The following is a 7,500-nucleotide window of genomic DNA, read 5'->3' as shown; positions in this document are numbered from 1 at the left end:
TCCTACAATTCACTGTCAATCCTTTTCTTTGTTTAGGTTTTCTGTTATCAATATCTGTCTATCTTTGCATTCTAATACCTTTATACCGTTTTATTTCCTTGCATATGGGTTGATCCTAAGCATCCATCACGTTTAATTTTTTTGTTTTCATTATTTTGAAACATGTTAAACACTTTCTTTAAAGAAAAGTAAGGTTTAGGCTATAGTTAGAGACTAATTCATTTTTATCTTATCAGTTTTTCTTTTCAGCATTTATAACTATTCAGTCTTTACCCCACAAAATCTTTTTTTCTAGTATTACTTCTATGGCTGGCAACAATTGTACAGTTTCATGATTTTTCTTAGCCCCCCCCTGTATTCGCTAATGTTTAATATCCACAAAATCCTTTTTTTTTTTTTAGTCAAATTATTTAATTTGCCACTTTTGTCTTTGTTAAAGAGTTACTGGTTACTGTGATGCTTTACTATAATCTACATTTTAGTTATCTATCAAACATTTTGGAATTTACTTGAGGGCTGATTAATTAATTACAGTATATCTATTTTATGTAAAATAAACTACGTATTTCAGTTTGCAACTTCAGTTTACTATGCAAATTAGAATGTTTTGTTGGTAACACAATATATATCTTAAAATAATGAAGGCAAACATTTTCTTCCAAGATTAGCACACTCAAACGAAAATAGTCCTTCACCCACGCCTTTGGGGGCGCCATAAAAGACTGCCCCCAGACCCTCCTGACGCCACTATGTTGAGGATGGATGATGAGGGAGGAGTGAAGAGGGTGAGATAAAGTGAAAGAAGATATGGAGAGTAGTAGTTTGGTGGAGGATGATGCCTCTGATAGGAACGTGGAGAAGGCTCATCAAACAACCAACTCCTTAATGTATGAATAACAACGGTAAAGAAAAAGAAATTTGTGTAGGTGGGTGTCTAAACATACACAGAGAGAGAGAGAGAGAGAGAGAGAGAGAGAGAGAGAGAGAGAGAGAGAGAGAGAGAGAGAGAGAGAGAGAGAGAGAGAGAGAGAGAGAGAGAGTGTGTGATATTAAAATACCCCACCACACTTACAGCATCTGACTGCAATGGCTCTTCTTATTTATTATATGATTATTTATTGTATGATATATTTTGTAGAGCAAAAAATATCATACAACATATATAAAAAGAGAACGAACACACACTATGTACATCTTGTTTGTCTTTTTACAAGTAATGCAACATCTTACTTACTGTACATTTTTCTGGAGAGAGAGAGAGAGAGAGAGAGAGAGAGAGAGAGAGAGAGAGAGAGAGAGAGAGAGAGAGAGAGAGCTCAAGTAAAATACAAAATATACAATATAAAATTTTTTTGCTTTATTTTTTTTTCTTTAGTTTTTACACATTTTTGGCAAAACATATTACAAAGTCTAATCATTCATTTAACAAATAATGATATCTTTCACACTTGAAGAACACATTCTGCTATACTATTTTGATGTTGACAATATACTGTTACTGAAATAATTGCTCTCTCTGTCAAGATTGATAACAAACCATAAGCATATCATTCTCCATTGCAAGTTGTAATTCAAGACACATACACCAAAATCGATTAAAAAACATTACTAACCGAAGTTCAGAAGATGTTTGTTTACCCTTTGGCACCAGATTACTGAAACAAAATCAAATCACAATCATCCTTTTTTTACTTAACCCAACCCAGTTTTTTAATATCTGATATCTAAAACAGGTTTCTGATATATGTAATCCATTATCTAAATCTAATTGCTAACTTAAGCTTATACATTTATGTACCTCACATGAAATTCTCGCCCATGTACTTCTTATGGAGGAAGAATTATGTTGTGGCCCAAGGACTATAGATTAAGAATTGGCGACATCACTATGGTACTAAATTGAGATTCAATGCACTACATTTAACACACATATTTTCTTTTAGTCTGCATATATATGTATGCACATATATCATATACGTACTACATGTGTGCATCACATTAAGATAAACTACATCAACTAGGTGTTTGCATTCTGGGTTACTCATAATAGAAAAATAAAATCTTGACAGAGTGAGAAGAGCAAGCAGATGCCACATTATAGTTGAATGATTTATCAAAATTCCACTACAAAGCAAAGCAAAGCAAAGCAAAGCAAAGCAAAGCAAAGCAAAGCAAAGCAAAGCAAAAGCACACACACAGAGAGAGAGAGACAGTAAAAGTGAATATTTTGTAACGTACAGTACAGTAAATGTGAAATATTTTGTAATACACAGTACAGCTAGTTGTCAACTTATGACAGCAATTGGTTACGACCAACCAGTTGTAAGACGATTTGGACGGAAGTCAGCCCATGCTAATTTACAGTAAGAATATTAAACTAGCCTAGCCTACACTAGGGTAATCAGTACCATCTTTACATATACAGTAGCCTAGCCTACACTACACAGTACAGGTATTCTTCTTCTTATGATGGGGTTAGGTTCTGAAAAACCCATGGCATGTAGAAAAAATTGTATCTCGCATATAGCCTAGCCTACACTAGGGTAATCAATACCATCTTTACATATAGGGTAGTGTGTCCTACACTACACAGTATACTTATACATATACGGGGCATATTAATTTCAGTTAATTCTCTAGGTTCAATGCATATTGGCTCATGTTGATTCAGTACCAAGAAAAATTGAATAACATTAACAAGTTAGTCTAGCATATACAATGATAGATACCATGGTAAATAGGACTCAGATTCGGACCGATATCAGCATAATTGAGCGATACCTATCAGGCTGCTGACACCTATATATAATTATAGAATAAAAACATAAGAGTATGCATCTTTTCCGTGAATCTTTTAAAAATTATACATTACTCTATCCTATTATGTTTTCTCATATTACGTATCATAAAATACTAAAAAAGTGGTCAATGTTTTGGTTTCGAAAGCAGCCGATGGCAAATATGAGTTTATTTCATTGTATTTAACTCAATTCGGAGCGAATTGTTTTGCTTCTAGTTAGCATAAAATAATATCTAGATACTTCACTTATATGAGACAAGGCCATCTTTCCTTAATGAGACGTGTTAATTTTAAGATAAAATATGAATTTAATACGTCTCGTTAGGAACTAAATTATTTTTTTTTATTAACAGACTGCTTTGTGGGCATGTTTATTGTGTAAGGAAAATTACGTGATTCAGTTTGCTATTTTCCCTTGATTTCTTCGTAGTACGAGCTTTACTGTTTCTTATCTATCTTTTATTGGCGTGAAAACAGCAGTAAACAGTATTCTTTCAAGACCTGAAGTTTTGATTAAAATGATTCTCTCTCTACTTTATCTACAGTTGTCTTTGATCGGATAAGTTTCCGGGAGTTTTATCTTTGTTACCGATGCACAATAACAGGCATCAGCAGCTTGAAAGTGTTCTCAGCTTCAGGTACAACTTTGTTTAAATTGAACAATAAGTTTCCTTGCTGATCTTTGATCTATAGCGAACAAAGTTACAACATAAAAACATATCAGCCCCATTATACATAATGTCATTTATAACATAATTGCAGTAATTGTTTACTATCGCACGATGGTTGAAATACAAGCCAAATGGATGTTGTTATCCAATTCGGTTGTACTTGGCAAAATGTTGTTTCTCGTTCGGTTGTTCATGGCTGTCCAACATTCACCAAAAGAGTAAAACATTAAAAACAAAACTTTCATAATTCTCTTTTGCTTTTTTTTTTAAACTAGAAGATGGGATAAAGTTAGGCTACTGTAATTTGGTCTCTCTCTCTTGCTGACTGGTTGCACACTGCTGGGCAGCACTTGTTACGAGCGAAATTTAAAAATATTTTCAAATATTGTCGTCTACTAATTGCTAACCAACCTAGCCACCTGGGAGGCAAGCAAGTCCTTATGGGTGCCAGTCCCAAGCCCGGATAAATAGGAAGGGTTAGTGTCAAGAAGGGCACCCAGCTTAAAAATCTTCGCCAAAACCTAAATTGGAATGACTCAAAATATGGAAAGAGTTAATGCTAGGGGTGTACTCCGTAAATGACGCACAGACACATCGCCCTAACTCTGTGATTAGGCGAGGGCTACAGCATCAAGAGTGGGTGCAGCTAAAGAAGTAAGCTCACATTGGATTTAGAGTATGTCGGCTTAACATTTGGTCCCTGACTGGGAGAGGTAGAGAATTGGCTGACTAGATGACAGAAAAGAAAGTAGATATTATGTGTGTGCAAGAAATGCGATGGAAAGGATATAAAGCCAAAGAGTTGGGTGATGGATATAAGTTATATTATAGTGGAGCAAATAAACAAGGTAGAAATGAAATTGGCATTGTACTGTTTGGTGAACTGAAGAATACAGTGACAGAAGTGTTTAGAAAGAATTACCATTTCACCAGATTGCAGATATGTTATGGAGGAGAGATTCTGAATATTATAAGTGCATATGCACCACAAGATGGTTGCACAGAGGAAGAGAAGGGAAATTTCTGGAGAGACATGGATGGAGTAATGCAAGAACTGGAAGAACATGAGAGGGTGATAGTGGAGCAGATTTGAATGGCCATGTCAGAAGTGAAAATGAGGCGATTGGTCGGGTGTATGGGGGCCATGGAATTGGGGAGAGAAACCCAGGAGAGAATGTAGTGGACTTTGCTGTGTTATTCGACATGGCAATAGTAAACACATTCTTTAAGAAGAAAAGGGAACACCTAATAACATATAGGAGTGGAGGAAGATGCTCCCAGATAGAACTACTTCCTGTATAAAAGGATAAAGCTGGTGGAGGTCAAGAACTGCAAAGTTAATCCAGGTGACCATGTAGCCCCCCAACACAGACTGCTTTGTATGGATTTAAAGCTAAAAAGGTAAAGAAAAACCAAAGCTAAAGGGATAAGGAAAATTAAATGGTACAAATTAGTGAGGGAAGGGGATAAGAAGAGAGAGTTTAAGAGGAGGGTTTTGGAGGATATTGATATAGGAATTGAAGATGTTCAAGAATGGTGGGCACGAAACGCAGCAGTAACGAGAATGCATGGAAAGGAGCTGCTATGAGAGACATCTGGTATCATATGGGAAAAAAAGAGAGTAGTAAAAGACTAGGAGAAGGCAAAGAAAAGATGGGAAGAGTCACAGTCCATGGCAAACAAGAAATAGGTTCAGAGAGACAAACAAGGTGGTGAAAAAGGTGGTAGCCCAAGCTAGAGCAAAGTCATATGATGATGTGTATAATGAGCTGGGGACAAAGGAAGGATTAAAGATGATGATCAAGCTATCAAAGACTAGAAATTAGACCACCAGAAATATTACACATATCAAACAAATAAAAGATCAAGATGGTGTAGTACTTAGAAAGGAGGAAGACATTGTAAAGAGATGGAAGGAATATTTCGAACAGTTGTTAAATGAAGAAAATAATAGACTAATATTAGAGGATGAGCAAGTGGACATTGGCATGGTAATGAGGTTACCTAGGCAAGAGGTACTAAATGCACTGAAGATGATGAAGAATGGGTAGGCAACCGGACCAGACATGATTCCTGTGGCGGCATGGGAAGCATTAGGAGATGAAGGTGAAGGAGTGCATATACTGTACAAACATATGATCAAGATCCTTGAACAGGAAAAGATACCAACGAGTGGGATGGGAGTATATTGATCCCAAAATTTAAAGGGAAAGGCAATGTCCAAGAGTTTGGTAATTATAGGTGTATTAAATTGATGTCCCACACTTTGAAGATACTAGAAAGGATGATGGATGTTAGACTGAGATAAGAAGTACAAATAGGTAAAGAGCAGATGGGATTTATGAAGGGAAGGGGAACAACAGATGGTATATTGTGTCTGAGGCAACTAATGAGAAATTCAAGGAAAAGCAAAGGGACCTACACCGAGACAAGGTGTGGAGGAGTCTGAGGGAGAAGATGGTGCCAAAGAAGTATGTGAGATTGATACAAGAGATGTACTTACCAGAGTGAGGAGCAGTGTTGGGGAGACAGAGGGTTTTGAGGTGAGAGTAAGGTTACACCAGGGGTCGGCTCCGAGCCCATTTATCTTTAACATAGTGATGGATGTTATAATAGAGGAAGTAAGGGAGGCAGTACCATGGAACATTTGTATGCGGATATTGTTCTGTGCGCAGAGAGCAGGGAAGATCTGGAAAGGAAATTGGAAAGATGGAGACAAGTACTGGAGGACAGAGGAATGAGAATAAGTAGATCTCAAACAGAATATATGTATGTGTACCACCAATGAGGGGGATGATAGAGAAAGCATTCAGCTTGGTGGAGAACAAATAGAGTTGATAAGTTTAGGTATTTGGAATCCTTTGTTAACGCTGGAGGAAGTATGGAAGAAGTAAAACATTGGGTACAGAAAGGCTGGAACAACTGGCGAGCAGCCTCTGGAGTTCTTTGCGACAAGAGAGTACCGCTGAGGTTAAAAGGAAAATTTCACAAGACGGTGGTAAGAACAGCAATGCTGTATGGTACGGAAACAGCAAGCATGAGAAAGACAGGAGAAGAGGATGGATGTGGCAGAAATGAGAATGCTTAAGTGGATGTTTGGAGTGACAGGAGAGGATAGGATCAGAAATGACTACATATGGGGGGTAGACTAAAGTGGTGGAAGTATCAAAGAAAGTGCAGGAGGGGAGGCTGAGATGGTATGGACACCTGTTGAGGAGAGATGATGACCACGCTGGGAGACATGCTATGGGGATAGAGGTTCAAGGAAGAAGAAGAAGAGGGAGACCAAGAAAGAGATGGAAGAACTATGTGAGAGGAGACTTACGAGAAGCGAATTGATGAGGCAGAAGCGCAGGATAGAAATAGATGGAAACAGCTCATCCTAAACAGCGACCCCACATGAAAATGGGAACCAGCTGGGAAGAAAAAGAAGATTAATTGCTAACCCCATCGTAAAATCGGGTTATCGTAAGACGAATTATCATAACTCGAACACTACCTATATACTTTATACATATATGGTATAGTAATTATTAATTTCGGCTAATTCTCTAGGTTCAATGCACATTGGCTTATGATAATTCAGTACAGAGAGAAATTGAATAACATTTAACAAGTTAGCCTCGCATATATGATGATATCATGCTACATGTATTGTATACATACGAATACAGTAGCCTAGTCTACAGTATACTACATATATCATATAATTTAGTAATTGATTAATGTATGCCAATTCTGGAAGTTCAATGCATTCTGACTGCTATATCAGTAGAAACAAAAACATGGACACGAAACGGGAGTCAGATTCGGACCGACATCGGCATAATTGAGCGATGTAATGCTGCTGATGGCTACGTATATTTATGAAATAAAAACAATAAATTTGCACCTTTTCCCTGAATCTTGTAAAAAGATATACATTACTGTATCCAATAATATTGTATGTATTCTCATATTATTTTGTCATAAAATACTAACAAAGCAGTCAATGTTCTGGTTTGGAAATCAGCTGATGGCAAATATGAG

General features: G+C 36.9%; 1 protein-coding gene and 1 long non-coding RNA gene across 10 annotated transcripts in view; one reads left to right on the top strand and one right to left on the bottom strand.

Annotated features, from left to right (window-relative positions):
• LOC135222081 (uncharacterized) overlaps positions 1-6,720 on the bottom strand; it is a 70,420-nt gene extending 63,700 nt beyond the window's left edge. The window contains exon 1 of the long non-coding RNA XR_010316166.1: positions 5,975-6,720. This is a non-coding gene — a long non-coding RNA (uncharacterized LOC135222081). The remainder of the gene's footprint in view (positions 1-5,974) is intronic.
• The window catches only part of LOC135222082 (gametocyte-specific factor 1-like), a 534,139-nt gene that overhangs the window by 464,979 nt on the left and 61,660 nt on the right, over positions 1-7,500 (top strand). The window lies entirely within an intron of this gene.

Source organism: Macrobrachium nipponense, chromosome 3 (assembly GCF_015104395.2).
Source record: "Macrobrachium nipponense isolate FS-2020 chromosome 3, ASM1510439v2, whole genome shotgun sequence".
In the NCBI taxonomy this organism is placed as follows: Eukaryota; Metazoa; Arthropoda; class Malacostraca; order Decapoda; family Palaemonidae; genus Macrobrachium; species Macrobrachium nipponense.
This window is presented reverse-complemented; position numbering and strand designations above follow the sequence as displayed.